The sequence below is a fragment of the Artibeus jamaicensis genome, unplaced genomic scaffold (assembly GCF_021234435.1).
Source record: "Artibeus jamaicensis isolate MK-2021 breed Jamaican fruit bat unplaced genomic scaffold, CSHL_Jam_final contig_558, whole genome shotgun sequence".
NCBI lineage: Eukaryota > Metazoa > Chordata > Mammalia > Chiroptera > Phyllostomidae > Artibeus > Artibeus jamaicensis.
The window spans coordinates 2,809,078-2,822,318 of NW_026521886.1; the positions used below are offsets into that span (position 1 = coordinate 2,809,078).

The 13,241-nt window shown below is 41.6% G+C and overlaps 1 protein-coding gene across 5 annotated transcripts in view; it reads right to left on the reverse strand.

Moving 5' to 3' along the window:
* Nucleotides 1-13,241, reverse strand: part of RAB43 (RAB43, member RAS oncogene family) — an 84,239-nt gene that overhangs the window by 62,449 nt on the left and 8,549 nt on the right. The gene's annotated exons all lie outside the window — the stretch shown is intronic.

Consider the following 13,241-nt stretch of genomic DNA (forward strand, 5'->3'; position numbering starts at 1 on the left):
GAACTGTATGGAAGTCCAACAACCAAGGTGTTAAAATAGACACATTCATCGAGACCACTAGGAGGGGCGGAGTAGGGCAGCCAGGCAGGGAGGGGTCGTGGCAAACAAAAGCGGTAGCTGATGGACCCCAGGCGTGGGGTGGGAGCAGGTGGACCCAGGGAGGCAGCGGATTGTGGAGGGGTGCAGCATGCTAGGTGGCTCCCTGACCAGGCAGTCTCACATTCCCACACAGATAAACCAGGGGAAACTGGGGAGTGAGATAGACTGCGCAACCCAGGTTGCCAGCGCAGGGAAATAAAGCCTCAAAACACCAATTGAAAACAACCTGTGGGGGCTGAGGTGTCAGTAGACGCTCTCAGCCTCAGAGTTCGTTGGAGAAACCACAGAGTCCTAGAACGTACACTAACCCACCCACATGGAAATGAGTACCAAAAGGGCCCAATTTACTTGGGGAAAGCAGTGGAAGACACTGAAATCCAGCACAGAGCAGAGCAAGCACCATTATTCCCTCTTGAACACCTCCCCCACAAACAGTGTCACAACACAGCAACTGGGTTGCCCCACCCTGCTGACCACCTAAGGCTCCCCTCACTACATAACAGCCTCCCCTCACTACATACCAGGCATGCCAAAACAAAAAAAAAATGGCCCAAACAAAAGAAGAGATCAAAACTCCAGAAAGCCAACCTATCAGAAGCAGGGTTCAAAACACTGGTAATCAGGACGCTCACCAAATTGGTTGAATTTGATCACAAATTAGATGAAAAAATGAAGGCTACACTAAGTGAAATAAAGGAAAATGCACAAGGAACTAATAGTGATGGGAAGGAAACTAAGACTCAAATCAATGGAGTGGACCAGAAGGAAGAAACAACCAAACAGAAAAGAATCAAGAAACAAGAATTCAAAACAATGAGGAGAGGCTTAGGAACCTTCGGGACATCTTAAACGTTCCAACTTCCAAATTACAGGGGTACCAGAAGAGGAAGAGGAAGAGCAACAAGTGGAAAACTTATTTGAACAAATAATAAAAGAGAATTTCCCCAATCTGGCAAAGAAAAGAGACTTCCAGGAAGTCCAGGAAGCTCAGAGATTCCCAAAGAAGTTGGACCCAAGGAGGAATACACCAAGGCACATCATAATTACATTAGTCAAGATAAAAAATGAAGGAGAGAATCCTAGAAGCAGCAAGAAAAAAGGAGACAGTTACCTACCAAAAAGTTCCCATCAGACTGTCAGCTGATTTCTCAAAAGAGACCTTCCAGGCAAGAAATGGTCTGGAAAGAAGTCAAGTCATGAAATGGAAGGACCTACATCCAAGATTGCCATATCCAGCAAGGCTTTCATTTAGAATGGAAGGGCAGATAAAGTGCTTCTCAGATAAGGTCAAGTTCAAGGAGTTCATCATCACCAAGCCTTTATTACATGAAATGTTAAAGGGACTTATCTAAGAAAAAAAAAAGATAAAAAACATGTACAGTAAAATGACACCAAACTCACAATTATTAACAACCACACCTAAAACAAAAACAAAAACAAATTAAGCAAACAACTAAAACAGGAACAGAACCACAGAAATAAAGATCACGTGGAGGGTTAGCAACAGCGAAGTGGGAGGAACAGAGAGGGGGGAAAGGTACGGAGAATAAGTAGCATAGATGGTAGGTAGAAAATAGAAGGGGAGGGCAACAACAGTATGGGAAATGTAGAAGCTAAAGAATTTATGACACATGGGTATGAACTAAAGGCAGGGGATATGGGTGGGAGAGGGTATGGAAGGGAGTGAAGGGGAAAATGGGACAACTATAATAACATAATTAATAAAATATATTTTTAAAAAAATCCTAGCCCTGGCTGGTGTGGCTCAGTGGATTGAGTGATGGCCTGTGAACCAAAGGGTCACCAGTTCAAACCCCAGTCAGGGCACATGCCTGAGTCCCCAGTTGGGGGCACACAAGAGGCAACCACACATTGATGTTTCTTTCCATCTCTTTCTGCCTCCTTTCCTCTCTATCTTAAAATAAATAAAATCTTTTTTTTTTAATCCTAGACAAATACAATCTTCTAAAACTGAATCTAGAGGAAAGAGAATATATAAACAGACAGATTACTAACAAAATTTATTCAATAATCAAAAACTCCCACTAAACCAAAGTCCTAGATCAGATGAATTTTACCAAACATTCAGAGAAGAATTAATACACATCCTTTTTAAACTATTCCAAAAAATTCAAGGAGAGTTCAGACTCCCAGTTAACTTTATGAGGCCAGCATTATCCTGAACAGAATGAAGATACAAGAATTCAGAAAAATGAGGAGACACTTAGGAACCTCAGGAACAACTTTAAACATTTCAACATCTAAATCATAGGAGAGCCACAAGGAGAAAAGGGAGAGCAACAAGTGGAAAACCTATTTGAAAAAATAATGAAGAACTTCCTCAATCTAGCAAAGGAAATAGACTTCCAGGAAGTCCAGGAAGCTCAGAAAGTCCCAAAAGAGTTGGACCTCGGGAAGCACACACCAAGGCACATCATAGTTACAATACACAAGATTAAAGAGGACAGAATCTTAAAAGCTGAAAGAGAAAAGGAGACAGTAACTTACAAAGGAATTAGTATAAGACTATCAGCTGATTTCTCAAAAGATACCTTAGAGGCAAGAAGGGGCTGGAAAGAAGTATTCAAAGTCCTGAAAGGGAAGGACCTACATCAAGATTACTCTATCCAGCAAAGCTCTTATTTAGAATGGAGGGCACATAAAGTGCTTCCCAGATAAGGTTAAGTTCAAGGAGTTCATCATCACCAAGCCCTTATATGAAATGTTAGAGGGACTTATCTAAGAAAAAGAAGAAGGTAAAAAATTGAAACAGTAAAATAACAAACTTACAACTATCAATAACCGAACCTAAACAAAAACAAACAGCTAGAACAGGAATAGAATCACAGAAATGGAGATCAAATGGAGGGTTATCAGAGGGGAGGGAGAAGAATTGGGAAAAAGTACAGGGAATAAGAAGTATAAGTGGCAGGTACAAAATAGAGAGGAGGAGGTTAAAAATACTACAGAAAATACAGAAGCCAAAGAACTTACATGTATGACCCCTGGACATGAACTAAAGGGTGGTAATGCTGATGGGAGGGAGAGTGCAGGGCAGAAGGGAATAAAGAGAGGAATATGGAACAACTATAATAGCATAATCAATAAAATATATTAAAAAAAAACTAAGGAGGACTTCCGCCAAGATGGAGGCATAGGTGCAAACACTTTTCATCCTCACACAACCAAATCTAAAAACAACAAAGTTTTAACAACAATAAAAACAACCAAACCACACAGAAAATTGAATACGGAGTCTGGAAACAACGGACCACTCAGCCAATCCGGTGAGAGGGGCGAAACCAGCAGTGGAGACAGTTGGGCAAAAAAGATCCAGGTGGTGCACAGGCAGCCGGGGACGAGGATTCCAGGTGCAGGCTAGCTACAGGCAGAACCCAGGGAAGAAGCACTGCTGGCTGTCTGCAGTTGGTCGTGCATTTGCACACAGATAAACCAGTGAAGAGGCAAGCGTTGAGACAGATCTCGCAGGCCCCAGCGACTGGCGCAGAGTGGCAGAATCGCACATTTGCGCTTGGATAAGCAGGCGGGGGCGAGCAGTGAGGAGGACTGGGTAAGCGAAGAGGACTTCCATTGCTCCCTCTCTGACCCTGCCCCCACATACAGCATCACGAACCAGCAACCTGGGCAGCCCTGCCCTGGTGTACATCTAAGGCTCCACTCCTCATTAGTAACAGGCACAAACAGATGAAAACATGGCTCAAGAACAACTCAGAGCCCCAGAGCCAATAAATCTAAGTGATGAAGAAATAGCCAAACTTTCAGATGCACAGTTCAAAACACTGGTGATCAGGATGCTCACAGAACTGGTTGACTACAGTCACAAATTAGAGGAACATATGAAGGCTAAACTAATTGAAATGAATGGAAATGCACAGGAAACCAATAGTAATGGAAAGGAAACTGGGACTCAAATCAATATAGTGGACCAGAAGGAGGAAAAAATGACCAAACAGAAAAGGATGAAGAAACAAAAATTCAAAACAATGAGGAGAGGCTTAGGAACCTCCAGGACATCTTTAAACGTTCCAACATCCGATTTATAGGGGTACCAGAAGGGGAAGAGGAATAGCCACCAGTGGACACTTATTTGAACAAATAATAAAAGAGAATTTCCCCAATCTGGCAAAGGAAATAGACTTCCAGGAAATCCAGGAAGCTCAGACAGTCCCAAAGAAGCTGGACCCAAGAAGGAACACACCCAGGCACATCATAATTACATTAGCCAAGATTAAAATGAAGGAGAGAATCCTAGAAGCAGCAAGAGATAAGGGGACAGTCACCTACAAAGGAGTCCCCATCAGACTGTCAGCAGATTTCTCAAAAGAGACCTTACAGGCAACAAGGGGCTGGAAAGAAGTATTCCAAGTCATGAAATCCAAAGACCTACAACCAAGATTGCTCTATCCAGCAAAGTTTTCATTTAGAATGGAAGGACAGATAAAGTGCTTCTCAGATAAGATCAAATTCAAGGAGTTCATCATCACCAAGCCCTTATTATATGAAATGTTAAAGGGACTTATCTAAGAAAAAGAAGTTAAAGAAACATGAACAGTGAAAGGACAACAAACTCACAGTTATTAACAACCACACCTAAAACGAAAGCAAACTAAAAGGACAGCTAGATCAGGAGTGGAAACATAGAAATGAAGATCTCAAGGAGGGTTAGCAACAGGGGAGTGGGAGGAGGAGAAGGGGGGAGAAGGTGCAGAAAATAAGTAGCATAGACAGTAGATAGAAAATAGATGGGGGGAGAAGAATAGCATGGGAAATATAGAATCTAAAGAACTTGAGACACACGGACATAAACTAAAGGGGGGGTAATGGTGGGGACGGGGAGTAGGGTGGAGGGGAATGAAGGGGGGAATAGAACAACTGTAACAGCATAATCAATAAAAAAATAAAGAACTTGAGACATGTTCATGAACTAAAGGGGGGAGAATAGTAGGGGAGGGGTATGCAGGGTGGAGGGGAACACAGGAGGGGAAACAGAACAAATGTAATGGCATAATCAATAAAAAAATTTAAAAAATTAAAAATAAAAAAACTAAGGAAACCTAAATGAAGTATGCAGTTTATTTAACAGTAATAATTTTTAATAATTTGTCAATATTGATTCATTAATTGTAAGAAACGTACCACAGATTTGTAAGCTGTTAATAATAGTGGAAACTGTGTGTTGAGTACATGGGAACTCTGCACTATTTTGATATTGTTCTGTAAATCTGAAACTATTTAAAAAATAAAGTTTTTTTTCTACAAAATTAGTTAAATAAACAAACAATTAGGTAGGGAAGCAAAGTGTGCCAGGGTTCTTGTCTTCTTCAGGTCAAAGAAATAGATACTATTCTAGACTGTAGATAGGAAAATATAAGTATGTATATGCATTTAAAATTTAAAAAGGTAAGTGCCAGCCACCATGGTTCAGTTGGTTGGGTGTTGTCCCTCGAACTAAATGGTATCTGGTTCTACTCCTGGCTGGGACACGTTTGAGTTGCAGGTTCAGTCCCTAGAATACATACGGAAGGCAACCAATTGATGTTTCTCTGACACATTGATGTTTCTCACCCTCTCTTCCTCCCTCCCTGCCCTTCTCTCTGAAATAAAAAATAAAATAAAAAATAAAATATTAAAATTTAACAAGATAAGTAGAAATGGCATATACATATTTACTATATATTGCTAGAGAGTGACACAGAAAAGAAACAGCTAATCAATCCAACAGAAGATAAAATGTACTTTGTTATGTGAAAAAAGAGTCAGTCACTGTACAGTGAGGGTAGAGGCTTTACTCATTCAACAAACTGGGAAGGCACAGGGTTAGGTGTGTAGGTATAACAAGCTCACATTCCCTCCTGGGCCTGGGAGCAAAGAAGCAAGCGTGACTTAGAGTGGTATGCTGGGAAGGAAAAACAAAGCAGGGATAAAAAGTAACTTGGTCTTAAAAACATCACATTTCGTCAAAGAAGCTAGACACAAGAAAACCCATAATATTGTGTGGCTCAGTTTATATATAATGTCCAGAACAGGCACCTCAATACAGACAAAAAGTAGAAAAGTGGTTGCCAGGGACTAGGGACAGAACAGAATATGAGTGACTGCTAATGGGTACCAGGTTCCTTTTGGGGTGATAGAAATATCCTGAAATTGTGGGGATGGCTGTACAACTCTGTAAGTATATAAAACAAAACAAAAACAAAATTACTAAACTGTATACATTAAATAGAGGAATTTACAGTATCTGGATTGTATCTCAATAAAAAAAATTAAAGGAATTTGGTAGAGTGCTACATTAAACAAAATAATCAGGTTAAGGCCAACTTATGTAAGGCAAAATAAAATCTGTTGATGTACATGTACATGAATACGCATGCAGAGCAAACTGCTCCAAAGTACCATAACATGCCAGGGCCTTCCATCCATTACCCTCTCCTTCCCAGTGGCAGATGAACCCCTGAGTTCCCATGAGGTCTCCCTTTTTTAGCTCACATTCATCTCCTGCTCTGTGTCCAGTGACCTGCAGCTCTTGCATGAACCCCACTCTTCAAGCAGAGCTTCCAGATCCACTGACACCCTTTCCTGCTCAGATGTGGCTTTTCCTTTGCTCTTGCTCACTTGCTTATTCATTCAGTCATCAAGGGCTTATTCTGGAGAAAATAACCTCCAAAAAACTGTAGAGTCAGAATTTATATTGAGCTACCTACCTTTGTGATTTCAATAATAGATACTATTTCTGATTTCGATAATAGATACAATAATAGATATTTCAATAATAGATAAAAGTTGATTTTCCATGTATTTCATTTATAAGATAAACATGACAAACAATAACAATTCACACCTAGCAAACTGAAATTTATTTGGATAACTATGATCCATTTGTTCGTCATAAAATCACGCAGTATATGTATACCCATTACAGAGTTAAGCCCAAGAGTAAATTTAAACAAAAAAAAAACCCAAAGTTTTTATTTAAAAATGTAAATAGAGTATTTCAATTTTTTAAATATCTGACTTTTATACTTTTTAGGCATAAAAATGAGAGGTAGGTGCTACCTGGCTTAAAATTACAAGGAATTTTCTTCAGTGAATGATGAATCCTTCAAAGATAGCATACTCCAACATCATGAAATGGACAAGATAAACTGATTCATGGAGGAAGAATGACCCACTATCTATGAACTAGGAGGGAAGACCAACTTTGTATTCCTCTCAAATAAACATGAACCTTGTCCCCTTAAAGAGTAGCCACCTCAGGAGGCAGCACAACTATACCAACAACCTGTCACTGCCCAAAAGATACCACAATTGCCCTCAGGGTCCTTGGGCAAGCTCCCTTGGACTATAGCAAACAAGAATTGTGATTTCATATTCCGAACTCATTTTGGACCTAATAGTGTGATAGGCTCAAGTAACCTGCTATTAGTCATCAAATCCACCCCTGAAAGACTTACCAAAAGAGTGAGCCGCAGGTTCTGAAGATTTTCAGTAGAGATCTTCACAACTGATTAAACATTTGGGAAATATGTATACAATCTTTCAAGAAGACTACTTTGAAAGAGGTATCACCTATTTGCACATTTAAGTTCTAGGCTGTTATTTTTATTTTTATTTTATTTTATTTATTTACTTTTTTGAGAGAGATGGAAGGAAGGGATAAAGAGAGGGAGAGAAACATCCATGAATGGTTGCCTCCCATGTGACCCCCACTGGGGATCCCGCCTGCAACCCAGGCATGTCCCCTAACTGGGAACCAAACTGATGACCCCTTGGTCCTCAGCCTGTACTCAATCCACTGAGCTATACCAGCCAGGGATAGGCTGTTATTTTTAAAAATCAGCCATATTACTTTTTAGTCACACTTCATAGTTTGGATGGTCTCACCTCAATCATTCATGAACATGTGCGAAAACCTCTAAGAGCTGATGTTGCTCACACACCTCACTCAGAATTAAATTTGCCCTTTTCTAATCTAGGAAAATGAGATTTACAAAGCAAAGTAGTGCAAGTAATATTGCAGAAGGATATATTTTTAATTGCATAGAGTTGGAGCTATTGATGAGAAGCAGTCCTTATTTATTAATCTGTCAAAGCAGGTTAGAGAGGATGTCTATCAAATAGCACTTGGCTTGGTTTCTATTGTTACATGTTCAATAAAACAGTCACAAGCCATTCTAGATCATGGGCTTTTTCTTTTATTTGCACTGACCATATACACCATTTCTCCCAATTAATCTGAATTAATAAGGACGTTTAAGCACCTACCATTAAGACGTTCATATGATACTCCTAATAAAATGTAAGGGATATATGATAGCCTGCATATTAAACTGGTTCTAAACCTTTTCATGCGTGTGTGTGTATATGAGTGTGTATGTATTGGTAGTGGTAGAAAGCATAATACCACAATGAGATAAAAGCTCCCAACTAGGAGCTGGATGACTAGGTTCTGTTTCACACTTGCCACACAGACCTTCATTTCTCCCTCTGTAAAATGGGAGGGATCTCTCTCACACAGCCACAGAGAGGATCAAGTGGAACAATGGATGAGGGCAATAGCATAAACAGAAGTTTTGGTACATGTGGGAGCAAGGGCTGCACTATTACTACTCAGTTCTCATTTCCCATGCCCAAAGCTTTGAAAGAAAACATTCAGCATTGGAGCTCAGCAAAAGCCTACCACAGGCCTAGCACTACACAAAGGCCAATGGATGATAAAGAAAACCTGAAAGGGCTTAAAGACAAAAGAGATGAGCCCTAGCCACATGGCTCAGTTAGCTGGAGTATCATCCAGGTTACACCAGATCACAGGGTTCAATTCCCGATCAAGGCACATACATGGGTTGCAGGTTCAATCCCCTGTTGGGATGAATAAAGGCAGGAACTGATCAATGTTTCTCTCACACTGATATCTCTCTCCCCACCCTCTCTCTCGTCCTTTACCTCTCCCCTTTCTCTCTCTCTAAAATCAATAAAAACATATTCTAGGTGGATTAAATAAACAAACAAACAAAGAGGTGAAAGTAAGGAAAGGAAGCAGACGTGTTGAAATGCTAGCTGTGATGAGGACCTGGCAAGGTGTCAAAGGCCTTCTGCAACTTGTGGAATCGCTGCATATATCTACCCCAAGGGCCAGGTCCTTGCCTTTTCTTACACAGAAAATTCTGTATAGGTAGGCAAGACAAGGATTCTTTTCTTCATTTCACTGATAGAGTAAAAGATCGGTGAAGCACTTTGCACAAGGCCAGTTGGAAAGCCCCACACTTCCTGTCTCCATCTCTATCAGGTGATTTCCATACCAATATCAGTTCCCATCTATTTATAATTCACTATACATCAGGTCCTTAAAGCTAGAGGGTGTGTAGGTGAAGCAGATTAAAAGCAATGACATATGCTCTGGATGGTTGGAACAGAACCACAGATGACATATACTCAGCTGGTTGGAGCAAATGTAACAGGTTCAATTCCTGATCAAGAATATATCTGGAGAACTTCCGCCAAGATGGAGGCATAGGTGGAAACACTTTGCTTCCTCACACAACCAAATCTAAAAACAACAAAGTTTTAACAACAATAAACGCAACCAAACCACAGAAAATCGAAATATACAGAGTTCGAAAACAATGGAACACTCAGATAAACCAGTGAGAGGGGCGAAGCCAGCAGCAGAGCAGGTCCAGCAAAAAAGATCCCCCCAAACTGGGCGGCACGCAAGCAGCCGAGGGCAAGGATGCCAGGTGCGGAGTAGCTACGGGTAGACCCAGGCAAGGCGCTACTCGGATGGCTATCTGCGGTCTGCAATCACGCATTTGCACGGAGATAAACCAGTGAAGAGACGAACATTGAGACAGACCGCACAGGCCCCAGCACACAGGGGCAAGCTCGGACATTTGCGCGCAGATAAACAGATGGGGGCAAGCGGTGAGGCGGACAGGGCAAGCAGAGAGGACCACCATTGCTCCCTCTCTGACCCTGCCCCCACATACAGCATCACAAACCACCAACCTGGGTGGCTCCGCCCTGGTGAACTCTTAAGGTGCCTCTCCTCACACATAACAGGCACAAACAGATGAAAACATGGCTCAAGAACAACTCAGAGCCCCAGAGCCAATAAATCTAAGTGATGAAGAAATAGCCAAACTTTCAGATGCACAGTTCAAAACACTGGTGATCAGGATGCTCACAGAACTGGTTGACTACAGTCACAAATTAGAGGAACATATGAAGGCTAAACTAATTGAAATGAATGGAAATGCACAGGAAACCAATAGTAATGGAAAGGAAATTGGGACTCAAATCAATATAGTGGACCAGAAGGAGGAAAAAATGACCAAACAGAAAAGGATGAAGAAACAAGAATTCAAAACAATGAGGAGAGGCTTAGGAACCTCCATGACATCTTTAAACGTTCCAACATCCGAATTATATGGGTACCAGAAGGGGAAGAGGAACAGCCACCAGTGGAACACTTTTTCGAACAAATAATAAAAGAGAACTTCCCCAATCTGGCAAAGGAAATAGACTTCCAGGAAATCCAGGAAGCTCAGACAGTCCCAAAGAAGTTGGACCCAAGAAGGAACACACCAAGGCACATCATCATAACATTAGCCAAGATTAAAATGAAGAAGAGAATCCTAGAAGCAGCAAGAGATAAGGGGACAGTCACCTACAAAGGAGTACCCATCAGACTGTCAGCTGATTTCTCAAAAGAGACCTTACAGGCAAGAAGGGGCTGGAAAGAAGTATTCCAAGTCATGAAATCCAAAGACCTACAACCAAGATTGCCATATCCAGCAAAGCTTTCATTTAGAATGGAAGGACAGATAAAGTGCTTCTCAGATAAGACCAAATTCAAGGAGTTCATCATCGCCAAGCCCTTATTATATGAAATGCTAAAGGGACTTATCTAAGAAAAAGAAGATAAAAAAGATGAACAGTGAAAGGACAGCAAACTCACAGTTATCAACAACCACACCTAAAACAAAAGCAAATTAAGAGGACAGCTAGATCAGGAGTGAACCATAGAAATGAAGATCAAATGGAGGGTTAGCAACAGGGGAGTGGGAGAAGGAGAAGGGGGGAGAAGTTATAGAAAATAAGTAGCATAGACAGTAGGTAGAAAATAGATGGGGGGAGGGCAAGAATAGTATGGGAAATATAGAATCTAAAGAACTTGAGACATGTGGTCATAAACTAAAGGGGGGAATGGTGGGGGAGGGGGTGTGCAGGGTGGAGGGGAATGAAGGGGGGAAATAGAACAACTGAAATGGCATTATTAATAAAATTTTTTAAAAGAGTGTATCTAGTTTGTGGGTTTGATCCCTGGTTGGGGAACATGGGGGACACAACCAACTGATGTTTCTCACATCAGTGTCTCTTTCTCTCTTGAAAATCAATAAATATATCCTCAGGTGAAAATTTAAAAAAGAAAAGGAGAGATAACACACCCTGGCTGGTGTGGCTCAACAGGTTGGAGCACTGTTCTGTTATCAAAAGTTTCTGGGTTCAATCCCAGGTCAGGTACATACCTAGGTTGCAGGTTTGATCCCTGGTCCAAGCAACTAATGGATGTTTCTCTTTCATATGATGTTTCTCTCTCTCCCTTCCTCTCTTTCTAAAAATCTATGAAACCTGGCTAGTGTGGCTCGGTGGACTAAGCACTGGCCTGTGAACAGAAAAGTCACTGGTACAATTCCAGATCAGGGCACACACCTAGGCTTGCAGGTTCACTCCCTGGTCTGAACAACCAACTGATGTTTCTCTTCCACATGATGTTTCTCTCTCTTCCTTCCTCTCTTTCTAAAAACAATGAGCCCTGGCTAGTGCAGTTCAGTGGATCAAGCACCAGCCTGCAAACTCAAAGGTGGTCAGTTTGATTCCCACTCAGCATACATGCCTAGGTTGCAGGCCAGGTCCCCCACAGGCATGGAAGAGGCAACCAATTAATGTTTCTCTTACACATCAGTGTTTCTTTCCCTCTCTTTCTCCCTCCCCTTCCCCTCTAAAAAATTAACAATCTTTTTTCTAAAAAGCAATGCAAAATATGTCTTCAGGTACAGGCATAAACAAACAAACAAACAAATAAATAAATGCAGTGACATCACCTGCCCAAGGCCCTATGTAGCAAAGCCAAGATCTTAAAAAAGATTTTTTTTTTGACAGAGGGGAAGGGAGGGAGAAAGAGAGGGGGAGAAACATCAATGTGTGGTTGCCTCTTGCACTCCCTGCACCAGGAAACCTGGCCTGCAACCCAGGTATGTGCCCTGACTGGGAATCGAATCAGCAACCCTCTGCTTCGTAGTCCGGTGCTCAATCCACTGAGCCACACTAGCCAGGGCCAAAGCCAAGATTTTAATGATTCCCCTGGGTTCTAACACTGGCCTTCTTTCTACTTAATGTGCTGCCTCAGGACTTTCAGAAAACTTGGGAGCCAAGGCTTATTTTGCAATGAGGATGGTTGTCCCTAGTATCAAGAACAAATTTCCTCAGATAACCAATATGACCTAGAACTTCTCTCTTACACAGTCCTTTTGCGATTTCTGCTCAGAACTGAAAAATTCAAACCAATTGGATGTAAATAAGAAAAGCACACATTTCTGGCCACAATGGAGGCATAGGTAGATATACTTTGCCTCCCTGCACAACCAAAAGGACAAGAACAAATTTAAAAAAATAACCAGAACTGCCAGAAAATTGAACTGTATGGATGTCCAACAAGCAAGGAGTTAAAGAAGAAAGATTCATCCCGACTGGTAGGAAGGGCAGAGAGGACTTGCAACAAGGCAGCGGCTGGAGGACCCGGCAATCCCACATCGGCATGCAGATAAACCAGGAGGAACAATTTGGGAGCAAAACAGACCGCACAACCCAGGGTTCCAGTGCAGGGAAATAAAGCCTCGGAACCTCTGGCTAGAAAAACCTGTGGGGGTTGCAGCAGAAAAAGAAACTCCCAGCCTCACGTGAGAGACAAAAAGGATCGGAGAATGTACACAAGCCCACTCACCCAGGACTCAGCACTAGAAGGGCTGGATTTGCTTATGAGTAGCAGGGGAAGTAACTGAAAGCTGGCAGAGAGTGGACCAGGTGGTATTGTTCCCTCTGACCCCTCCCTCATATATAGCACC